The sequence below is a fragment of the Paramormyrops kingsleyae genome, chromosome 17 (assembly GCF_048594095.1).
Source record: "Paramormyrops kingsleyae isolate MSU_618 chromosome 17, PKINGS_0.4, whole genome shotgun sequence".
NCBI classification, from domain to species: Eukaryota; Metazoa; Chordata; class Actinopteri; order Osteoglossiformes; family Mormyridae; genus Paramormyrops; species Paramormyrops kingsleyae.
Window position 1 is genome coordinate 2,925,157 of NC_132813.1, and position 12,580 is coordinate 2,937,736.

Genomic DNA, 12,580 nt, shown 5'->3' on the forward strand with positions numbered 1-12,580 from the left:
GAATGACTTACATCAGCGCCGAGGAGACCAGAGCCAGCTGTAAATGATTAATGGCGCTCTCACACTCTATTTCCATGGCTTTCCAGTACAGATGTCCGGAATCAGATCCTTCTCCATATTTCATTGTGCACATGACCTTTCCCGCCCCCCCACCGGGGATCAGGGGGGCCTTTGGTCTCATTGTTTGTGGAATGACGGACATTTGAGGATTAGCAAATCATTAGCATGAAACCGGAGCACCTCAGCTCTTTGATCCTTTAATAATAATTATACTATTACAGTAAACATCAAGCCATTACATTTGTGTTTGAAAAACTGAGCATTGGTCTATAGCTTTGTTACATGATACGTGAGAAATTTATAGTTAAATATAAACCAGAATAACAGGTGGGGGTAGCACAGTGGTGGCCCCACACCTCTGGAAGTGGAGTTCGCGTTTCCGCCATGGCTCCATGTGTGGAGTTCGCATGTCCTCCTCATGTCATCGTAGGGTTTCCTCCAGGTTCTGGGGATCCCCCCACAGTCCACAGGCGTGCGTGTGTGTGTGAGAGTGTCGTGCAATAGGGTGTGTCCGTCCACAGGTGTGCGTGTGTGTGTGAGTGCCGTGCAATAGGGTGTGTCCCGCCCTGCACTCCTAACTTTGTAGCGCCGGCAACCCTGAATAGAACAAGTGGTTACAGTGCTCCGACACTTCTGGAAGATTCTCGGGACTCACATACTAACTGCAGCGTCTCCTCGGCCAGGCCGTCCGTGTGACGATCCCATCTCAGGGGTGAGGCTCAGCCAGCACCGAGCGGCCAATTTCCATCCCTAAGCATGGGGTCGAACTTCAAACCTGACCGGCTCTTATGAAGTCGAGGAGAGTTTGGACAGCAGGGCCAGACTGAATGCAGATGTGTCCAAGGGGGCTGCTTGCTTCTCCTCCACACAGCCAATCCCGTGCAGGCACAGCACTAGGACACACGCCCGCTGTGTGACTTACAGGCAGGGTAGCGAATGATACTCCACCTGGATGTGTAATCTGACAATGAAGCCCACAGTGATTGGTCCTCGGTAACAAGCGGCGAGCTCCTTTAGCTGTTGTCACGCAGCACGTGTAAATTCCTTTCATCCTGAAAAATCAAGGTCATACATAAAAATGATCTGTCAGAGGCTTATTTTTCCTGTCTTTCTTTTTTATTGAAAAATAATAATAATCCATCCTGTATAAGAGCAGCACCAGGAACTCGAAATCCCGAAACCAGCTGAACTGCTGAATTCCTTATTAAGCTGGATAATGTGCAATTCTCTAATAGACTCATTTCTTATGCAGAACAGATAAAATCTTCTTTCTGCAGGAAGGCCGCTGAGGAAATGCGTCTGTAGCTGGGGATAAAGCTTTCTTACAACCAGCGAGATGATATTGTAAAAAACTGCATTGTTAATGTGATTTATTAGTAAGGACCGTGTTGGCTTTGCTGGTTAAATGCTTGTGAAGATCGAGACTCCAGCGATGGCCTTTGGCCTGGCATAAGAAAGACCCCGCCCCCATCCTGACTGCGGGGGGGGGGGGGGGGGGTATCCAGACAGGTAACGGCAGGCCAGAGGATCAGATGGGGGGCATGGATGTCAGCGCGCGCCCCCACCCCCCCAGTTCTTTAATGTTTAAGAAACCTCATGCCTGCTTTGATACCGCAGCCTTTGATCAGGCCGCTGGCGTCACTGCGGACTCACGGCGATGCCGACGGGGGTTTGATGGGTTGCCGAGGGGGGGGTGGTTTTAGCATCAGGCAGGATGTGTAATCGCTGGGCCTCAGGGGCGGGGTGGCCCATGCTCAACCATCACTCGAATCATGCATACACATCGGGCCCCGGAGGTTTGGGGGCCCTCTGTTGGCCACAAACAGACACGGCACCAAATATTAAATAAACACGCTCCTTATTTAGGAGATGCTGAAGCAGTGTGTTCTGCTAACCAGCTAGTGAGCTACGATCTTGTGACTCTGCTTGCTAAGCTTTTATTTAATCTTTAAAGCATTATTGGCGGGTGGGGGGGGGGGGGGGGCAAAGTGATATTTTCAATGGGGCCCCAATAACAGAAAACTCGCCCCAATGGCATCTGTGTCTGTCTGTCTCTCCTTCTCTAGGAGGCTCATTTGGCCACAAAATGGGCACAGGACCTTGGTGCCCTTGTGCACCATCACACGCCTGTCGGAGAGGTGCAGGCCTTGTCCACACGTCCCTGGACGGGAGGAACCAGAGCTGCTCGTGAAAACCACGGCCTGTCCCGTCCTGTCTGGGTGCCTGTTAGCCAACGTGTCCCTGCTGTTCTGGACCGGAAGCAGCAGGACGGCTCTGTAAATGGTCTCCCTGTATTTCTCACGCCTTGCTCGGGAGCAGGACCCACCCGGCGATGGAGCAGGGCCCCCCCCCTGATCATGCAGCACTGCCTTCTCAGTTACTCATCTGCTGGCAAGAGAGAGCAGGCATTAAAAAAATACTTCAGCCCCCAATTAAAGTAGCTGTTCATTTGCATTGATCGTGAGGGCAAACGGAGTGGAGGGGTGGGTGGGTATCGTGCTGATTTCAGAGCCTGGTATTCATAATCTTCCAAGTCGCCCCCCCACTCCTGTCTCTTTTGGCGTGTCTGAATCATCGTGGAGATATAAACGATTTCAATCAGACCCAGACGGGAGAGCGACGGGACCACGTTCCCCGCTGGACGGAATGTTCTGGAAGCGCATTCTGGGTTTGGGGGCGGGGGCGGGTGAGTATAATCTACTGCATGCGGGTCGCTTATCATTCTCTTGTGGGGGGGGGGGGGGGGCAGTACGGAGTCAGCCACGATACCTGACACCGTGATGAAGATGGGCTGAAAGGGGAAGCAGTTAGGAGAGAATGAGCAGAGCGCGTGTTTCTGGATGGTGTTGAAGCCAATTCTGCCCAAAGCAGGCAGTGCTGCCTTACAAATGTTTGATTTTCCTGGAAGTGGGAATCAGTACCAAAAATGTAAAGTCAATCAGGGGTACGGACAACGCGGCTTGGATTGATTGTGCCACTATGCTCTTTATTCATCTTCGGTGCCTTGGGATTGAGAATCCTAGGTAACAGTCAATTTCACCAAGCTGTTCCACTACCATCTCTCTATCTCTGTGATAATATTGTCAGTCTCAAGTGATTATTTCTAGGGCTGGAGACCAGCAGCGAGGACAGAACATGTTTGTGGGCAGGGGTGGGGGGTTGGTGAGGTCATTTAGGGGGGGGTTCAGGGTCACCTGGGTATAGGCAGTTCAAGCAATAAGCTGAGGTTCAGGACAATGGATCAGGACCTCAGATTCTGTTTTAATGTGGACCTGCCACTCCTGTCTTTAATATGGACCTCAAACTGACTCCTCTGAGACCTCACAGAAGCTCGGTCTGTTACTGTGGTCTGGATTTTTCTGAACCATGGAGGGGAACAAATCGGAATATGTGCCGTACCATAGGCAGTCTAAGAAGATTATCTTATTGTTGATGAAAAAATATGATATCATGTCTGTTAAAGTGTGTCGGCATGGTCATTTAGAAATCATTCCTAAAGTCACCCCAGGACTTCCAGCGATCATCCAGTACACCCAGTACACCCACACAGCTCTTGATTCAAACCCTGGCACATCTCATATGGCTAATCAATACTTCATTTACTTTTTCAATTAATTAAATTAATTAATTAAGTGAGCTGGTGGTGAAATTTAACACATGGAGAGGTTTGGGAACTGTAGCGGGTACATAGAGCCACCCAACTAGATATCAGTAACCTTTCACAGAAGAGAAAAAATCTTAGTAGTTTTTGTTACGTTTCCCTTAGTTTGCAAATGCTCTAATGCAAAATTGTTTTTGTTCTGAGGATATATACACTTGCTACCCAGATAAATGGCTTTAAACATTTCCTTTGGATGCCTAAAACCTTTGCACAGTACTGTACATCCCTGAGAACTGAGATCTTTAAGTCGTTTCCTATCCATTTATGTAGCGCTTAACAATCAGTCTGACAGGAGACTATTTCTAATTTATTCTTTATCATTTATGCAGAGAATTAGTGAGCAGCTCCGGCTGTACTGCACTTAAAAGGTTTCTGATTAAATGTGACCACGCCCATCAATCCCAGCCAGCCGCTCACACGGCCTCCATGAAATCCCACCGTCCTCCGAGGCAGAACACGTAACCTCGACCAGACCAATAATGCCTCCCTGATTCACCTGTCACAGGAGAGACATCAGTCAGAGAGAGGACCACACCTTCCCGGACGTGAAATGGACGAGCTGCCACCGCGGGAGGAGGGGCTGGGAGCCACGGTGACAGTGGTGACCGCCAGGCAATAAAATAATAATGCAACAATAATGTCTTTCAATCAGGAATATTTATATCTTGGAAAAAGATTAAGGCTCCAGGCGCCACTGTGACCCTGAGCAGGATAATCGGTTAGAAGATGGATGGATGGATGGATGGATGGATGGATGGAACATTATCCGTTGACTTGATTTCTTTATGCAGTGTAACAACATAAAGTTTTATTTTTTCCTGCTCTATTTACACGTCGGTTCTTGAAACCCAAACAGCTGCAGGCCAGACCGTTTCTGCAATTAACCTTCAACATACACAGTTAAGGGAATTACCACTTATTAACAACAAGGATTGAGGCACATTTCTTAGAAACACACACACACACACACACACACACACACACACACACACACACACCAGGCTCACCAGCTTGGTCTGATCATGACCTACATGAACATATGAAGACCAGAGGAGGAACCAGAGGCCCCATGAGTGGACAAGAGAGGAGGGAAGTCACACGCATCTGTTCCTGATGCCATGTCGGTGTGTGACTCTGTGATCAGAAGGTCGCCAGTTCAAATCCCATAGTCAACAGAATGATTTTGCACAAGGCCCTTAATGCCCAATTGCTCTAGGGTCTGGCTGATCTTGACTTCTTAATTGCTTTGGATAAAAGTGTCTGGGAAAAAAAATGTAAATGTTGCGCTGCTGTCACCTGAAACAGTAGCTCTTGGATAGATGGCTTCAATGCAAGGCTGCAGTATCCATGGGCACTCACACTCTCATATGTGCCTCTCACAGCTCTCCTGATCGAAGGTCGCGTCTTCATCAGGCAGGGGCACAAACCACAATGGGTGATGGTGCACAGACCGTACCATGTGACCCAGACAGCCAATCAGAAAAATACAGTAACCGTTGTCCCAGAGATTAGCAGGTACCTTTCTGAGGTATTTGAGTGTAACCAATTGGATTAGTACTACGAAAAGCAGGATGTAACCATGGTAGCAATGGGGAATTAGCAGGCTATGATACAGCAGCCTCTGTGCCATGGAAGACCAATTATTGAAAAGTTTAACTATTATTAATGACTCGTATCCTGGAGCGGCTGCAAATTAAACATACTCTCATTTCTCCAGTGAGACGTCATTGTCAGGTGCGATTACACATGGAAATGGATGATATTATCGATGCTAAATTATGGATTTCTGGAAGGAAAAATTACAATTGATGTTTAAAAGTGCATATGTGTGAACCTATGGGAGAAACGGTCCGGCAGCACATCAAGCACTGAATGGTGATCAGTGCTGAGCAATGATCGTCTGGGAGGGTCCCGGCAGGCAGGGGCCGGTTTGATATTTTTGGGGCCCTTGTCGGCGGTAACAAGCACACGGTGATTACAGCGCACTGCCACAACCACCGCATGACAAACTACTTCCAGGATGAGAAGCCAAGCCATACCTCAGCACCACACCAGTCCAAATGGAATAGTATGAGATTATTCCCAGTGGTGTGAGTGCCAGTCCTGCCACCAACCCCCAAATTTCCCTGTAAGTTGGAGGACCTCCTTATAGGGCTGCAAGATTCTGGAAAAAAAATTGAATCGCAATTCTTTTGCTTATAATTGAGATTGCCATTCTCTGTAACAATTTTTTTTCTTATATTTAAACATTTATTGCACTCACTAAACTGCAAATGAAAACACAACAAACATATACTAGATAATCTTGAAAAGGAATAATAATTGAAATTTCAAAACCTGATCATTTTTTTTCCTGAGTGTAAAAATGTTTTAGCGGAAATTAAACTCCCTGCGCTACAATGCCTCTACAGAATTAAAGGTAAGAAGGTAAGAAAAAGTCTGATCTTAATCTAGTGATGTAAGAATTGCAAGTGCACAACATGCAATGCTGGCATTAATATCACACATTGACCAGCCCTATAATATACAGGCATTTTTCGAATTCAGTACAAAATTGTTTTCCTACCATTCGGCGCCTGTACCAGTTTTTACACCAGTGGAAAACCACCTTGAAGTACCGTACTTTTGGTACCTTCTTGAAGTAACAAAAGTACGGTACCTGGTATGCTGGAAAGGCACCATTTAAAGAGAACGCAGAATTATGGGATGCTTGAGACTCTGGTAAAGAGTAGGAGCACTTGTTTTGTCCCAGCTGATGTAATACAATGCAGAAGAACTGTTGTAATTTGGAAATGATATCACATGGAGGTGTGAATTGAGATCACAGTTTTTTTTTTACAATTAATTGTGCAGTCCTACCTCCTGGCAGGGCTGGATGTAGATTAACATCATACCCAGAATGAAGCAACTGCTGGTTAAGGGCCTTGCTCAAGGGCCCAAGAGAGAAGGACCGCGCCTGGTACTGACGGGATTCAAACCACCAACCCCCTGATTACCGGCGCTGATCCCCAGCGTCAGAGGTACCACTGCACCCTTCTCAGAGGTTTCAAAAACTAAATAGGCAACTGACCTGTAGAATCAGAAGCTCATAGCTCACTAGTTGGTTAATATAACATGCTGCTTCAACATCTCTTAAATAAGAAATTTGTTTATTTAATATTTAGTGTAGTAACTGCTTGTTGCAAGTGAGGGAATTGCAAATATCGGGAAGCCCATGCAAATATGTGGTCTCTGCACAGGGCCATTTTGTAAGAAAGTTCTGAGCACTAAATGAACATGGCCAGCTCTGCAGTGGGAGAGTACGCTCACGGGTCATGTTGTTGAGCTCATGAACAGAACACGTTATATTTCGGCACACGTAGATGCCGGGGTCAACCCAGTGATCTGACAGAACACAAGCTGAAAACGTGACCATGAGCCATACCTGTGAAAAGCACTTGTTTATGTTTTGCTAGATAGTTGATATTAAATCGGGGCCCGAACACTGAGGTTGCCCGCCAGTGTGACTGACTCACTGCAATTAGAGCATCCTCCTGGGCTTTCTTGACATTTCAAACTCTAAAAATTGCAAAGAGACGGAGTGGAGGAACACCCCCATCCAGAGCTCAGCCTTATCTGCTCCTTGAGAAAGGCAAGACCACGGAAAACCCGAGCAAATGACTTCGCTTGTGGCGTAAGCACATGGCGATCCCTGGTTTCAGCTTAGCGGCCGGGCGGCTAATGAGCAGGAGACGGTTTGAGGCGCAGGACCCTGATACTTCCTCTATCAGCAGAGCTTCACCTGCTGAAAGGATGCTTACTGCTAATTGTGCTGCCGGGCTTGAGAAATAAATAATGATAATTATTATCATTGTTGTTGCAAGTGAAAAAATAGAAGATACATGATACAATCTGGAGAGGTTCTCCACATGCCACAAAGAAAGGAGGAGGATGAGGAGAATCCTACCAGACCATTCAGCAATGCAGCCGTGTGACAGAGACTAATACCTTATAGGGTCAGGATGCAATACTGACACAGGTTCTGGAACCGGGGGCCTCGAGGTGGGAAAGGGATCAGGAGCCAGAGATGGTGTTCAATGGGTCAGAGTAACAAAAGGAGAAAACATCCTGATTTGCCCAGGATCAGTGATTTGGGTTAGAACAGCTACTGAAAATGTACCTGACAGTTATTCTGAAGGCATCTGACACAGTTATTCTGAAGGCATCTGACACAGTCATTCTGAATGTACCTGACACAGTCATTATGACGGAATCTGACACAGTCATTATGAAGGCATCTGACACAGTCATTATGACGGAGTCTGACACAGTTATTCTGAAGGCATCTGACACAGTCATTATGAAGGCATCTGACACAGTCATTATGACGGCATCTGACACAGTTATTCTGAAGGCATCTAACACAGTCATTATGACGGCATCTGACACTGTCATTATGACGGTATCTGACACAGTCATTATGAAGGCATCTGACACAGTCATTCTGAAAGTACTTGACACAGACTTTCTGAATGCATCTGACAGTCTTTCTGAATGTACCAGACACAGCCCTTCTGAATGTACCAGACACAGCCCTTCTGAATGTACCAGACACAGCCCTTCTGAATGTACCAGACACAGCCCTTCTGAACGTACCAGACACAGCCCTTCTGAACGTACCAGACACAGCCCTTCTGAACGTACCAGACACAGCCCTTCTGAACGTACCAGACACAGCCCTTCTGAATGTACCAGACACAGCCCTTCTGAATGTACCAGACACAGCCCTTCTGAATGTACCACTCTTTCTTAACATCCCGATACAGTATTTTTGAATGTACCAGTCATGCATTTGACAGTCTTTCTCAATGCACCAGACACAGTTATTCTGAATGCATCTCACACAGTCTTTCTCAATGTACCAGACACAGTTATTCTGAATGCATCTCACAAAGTCTTTCTGAATTTACTTACACAGTATTTCTGAATGCATATCACAGTATTTCTGAATGCATCTGACACAGTCTTTCTGAACATTGTCTCTCCTGACTCTTCTTCAGCTATATTTGAGCAGAAATCTCATAATCTGAGTAGTCCCAAACTCGCGAGATTAATAAAAACCTCTGGAATATCCATATACAGATTAAATGCAATTGTGACCCCTCCCTGGTCTGGCATTGCCCTCGATGAATATCATCAACATAAAATCACTGAATCCCTTGAATCTACCCCAGTACCCCCACCCCCAACATGGCACTCAGAGGTCAGGCATGATGTTTTACCGTAGCCTGGACTGTTTTCAATCCTGCCCAGTTCCTCTGAACATCAGACTGTAGTAAATGACCTCGGTAACACACACAATGAGTTTAAACCAGATGACAGTGCTCTTTGATTTACAATCAGGTAAAAAAGCACATTATGTTCCTCTCTATCCACTTGCAAATCGTTGCGAGCAGAAATCTATGACTCTTGGAAAAACATCACGCAAATCACAGGCAGGTTCAAAAACACTTTTAAATGACAAATGGACACACTCTATGATGTTTACACTGTTGCCCGAAAAGCTCTGGAAAGGTTATGTCATCACCATAGATCACCACTGACGTGTCTCACACGAGTGACGAAACCAGCACCAGTTCCCACGTGCCAGCACTGATGACAGCACTGCCAGAAGCTCTCAAACCATCTCTGCCTGATGTTCAGAGCCTGAGACCTTGGAACCTGCTGAAGACAACTGGCAGGACTGACACACCAATGAAACACCTGCTCTGGAACAGAGGGGAGCCTCTCCCTAGCTGGACCCACCAATGGCTTTCTGGGAAGACTCCCGCATTCATCTGTTATCACCCAACTACTGAACGGTCACACCCACGGTACACTGGAAAGAGGCCTTAATCCCCCATAATCCTTAGCAATATCGTGCTGCTATAGAGAGGGGCAGATAGAAGAGGCAACAGCTACACGCAAAGGTGGACTGGTGCTTGTGGAGAAAACATTGTTGCGTAATTCTGATTAACCTCTTAGTGCCACTGTGGAACCAGGAATGCGTGAGCGAATCATAGCATGCTTAAACATGCCTGGGTGATTCATTCGCTCAGTGTGTGTGAACATATACACAGCAAATTATAAATTACTAGGGGAAATGAATCCCACATGAATTAATAACTAACAAATGAGCCTTGCCTTATCGCAGCCTATGTCCGCATGATATTTAATTTCAATTTATCTGTGACCCTCTGTTTTCAGACCCGGAGCTGAAACCGAGTCAGCATAGGAGCACGTCTCACCGCTTTGTGCTGCCCCGTGGCCCTGAGAGGCATGAGACGCTATGTCCATTCACGAGGACGGACCTCTCATTTAACCTCCAGTCAGGGCAAACTGGCTCATCCTAGAGCAAGGTCCAATCAGGTCTGGACGTGGAAACTCGGGCTGGACAGAGCAGATGTTCTCGTACCAATTACCCAAAGGTCCTCAGGGGAACTCTCTCATTTGGGCACAGATGTGGACCGTCGGCCAGACAGAGAGAGAGTAATGAAAAGGGTAATGCCGTCCCCTGTTGTCTTACCTCCCGCTCTCAGGTCTATCCTCGATACAGTCATAGTTCAGCTTCTCTAACACAGGTGATTGGATTCATTATGACACATACTGGTTCTATTGGGCAACTAAATGATTTAAGGCCAAAATTCCAATTATTATTATTAGTAGTAGTAGTAGTATTTTGGTTTAGCGCTGAGGCTTGTGGGAGGAGCCCTGAGGTCTGAAATGGGTCTCATGAGGTCATGCTGAGGAAACTCGGTGCCCTTGAAATGTCCCGCTGGTCACTCAATGACCTGTGCCTCTAACCAAGTGTTTCCCAACCCAGTCCACGTTTTTGCTCCCTCTCAACTCCCAGCCAATCAGGAACACCGAATACCTGGTACCGGTGCACTGGGAGCTGAGAGGAAGCAAAACTCTAACCATTTACACTGGACCCCTACACTGGAAGCCCTACATAGTATGCAGGGACAGGAAGGTGCCGATCAGTTTGGCCCCGCAGAACAAACAATAGGGGGGCCACCTTTGTGTTCCGGTGTGTTCCAGTGTCACAGTGTGGGGTAGTGAGAACATGCACTTCAGCATGAAGATTGGCTCAAACCCAAGCAGCCACTGGTGCCAGGGGATAGTGAGTGACTCAGCAGACTAAATCTCTTTGCCCACGAATGGAAGTTTGCTCAAGCCCACGACTCAGCAAAGCAGTCACGTGTCTGTGGGCCATTCGGCAAGGCCCTTAACCCCAAACTCCGGAGACACTGCATATTGGCTGACCCTGCACTGTGACCCCCAAGCTATGGAGAGCATGATGGGGTAGGGCAAGAGAATAATTCTAATAACCTGTACTCATACGTGTGCAAACATCAAATAAAGGACTTACCTTATTAGTGAAGCAGATGGCATGTACAAAAGCTAATCATATCTGCTGCGTGATGGGACTGGCTCGGGTCCTTACTCTCTAGGCAACACAAAGCTCCGTGGACACGGGCACTTAATAACTCTCCAGTGATTATAAGAGTGATGATGACAGCAGAAGAGGCACGCAGGTGTTTGATTTTTGTTTGTCATAATTTCTGACCAGCAGGGGGCGCCTGATCTACAAACCCGTGCGGTTTTCACAGGATGCCCTCTGCTACGATCTCTTTTTTTTCTGACAAACGGTGGTTTGTAAAGATTCACTAAGTGCATAATAAATAATCAGCGTAACAGAATACGCTGGTTTTCGTCCCAGGAGAGCCTAATTAATTAACCTTGTTTTTTTCTTTTTTTTTTTTGCTTTGATTGAGCCGTTGATTGAATAAATCGCCCAGTTTAAATCGCGTTAAACGGAGGCCCGTGCTTGGGGACATCCTGTAGCTGTTCAGCTGTGGTGCCGGATGTCTGAGCTGTTATTAAAAGAACGATTAGGGCTCTTTATTTGGATTTTTAAAAAACTTAAACGGGCCAGAATAAATTGGCATTGAACTCTGCATTAATCGGCTATTCATAGCCACCGCTCACGGCGTGAAAGCTACTAAAAAGGCTAATCGTCGTATTGAAATACTTAACACCGCCGGCTTTGTTCATTCAGCGTATGTGATGTTTAGGAACGCATGCGCATTCTGTTTCCAGCAGCGCACGCGGACACATGATCTTCGGTTGACACACCTGGTTTACTCTGCACTGCGTGATTAATCAATTAAAACAGCTGGAACAGGGACCTCGAGAACACCGCAGTTCGACGGTTTAACGCTCGGGGCGGCGTGTGTGCGCGCGCACGGTCTGTCCCGAGGCTAGCCCCCGTCCCACCTGCGAGTCTGCGCTCCTTCTCTGCGTTCCTCCTTTCCCGGCTGTCAAAGCTCTGCCTGCGGATGGCCGCGACACCCCCAGAGCGGGGGCGCACTCTCGAAGCTGAATGCTGACTAGCTCTACGTGGGCTGTACGCTTCACAAGTGGGGGAAGAGCTTCAGCCGGGGGGTCGACGACAACCGCCCCAGGCAGCTTAGTCCTCACTGCTGATTGGTGCTACCCGTAATCATGTGACCTTCATGGCGCGTTAATAAGTCGTCTATGCATAATTAAGTACAGTGTAAATTTTCAGGTTTGTAATTTTATTTTAATAAACTTCTTAGTGTGCTCCTTGTACGGGAAAAGTAACTATATATCCTTTAATGCCATTTGCTGCTAAAATGACAGCTATTAATCAAAGTTAATCAGTATAATTGTCTGATTTGTGCTAAAAGGTAAATTCTTCTGCAGAAACACATAATACTGCTTTTTATAGTTTGTCTATTGAGGCCACAGCTTCCGTTATTGTTGCCCATAATCCGAAAGTTGAAGAGAGGAAGACGAAAGGCTCAGAAAGATGTG

General features: G+C 46.8%; 1 long non-coding RNA gene across 2 annotated transcripts; it reads right to left on the minus strand.

Annotated features, from left to right (window-relative positions):
- Positions 1-241: 241 nt before the first annotated feature.
- Positions 242-12,213, minus strand: LOC111833794 (uncharacterized). 2 transcript variants are annotated; one of them, XR_002835841.2, is made up of 2 exons: positions 12,020-12,213; positions 242-1,112 (listed from the first exon to the last, which is right to left on the minus strand). It is a non-coding gene; the product is annotated as an uncharacterized lncRNA (long non-coding RNA). The 2 variants fall into 2 exon arrangements; XR_002835842.2 differs by having other exon boundaries at positions 242-2,445.
- Between the last annotated feature and the right edge of the window lie 367 nt (positions 12,214-12,580).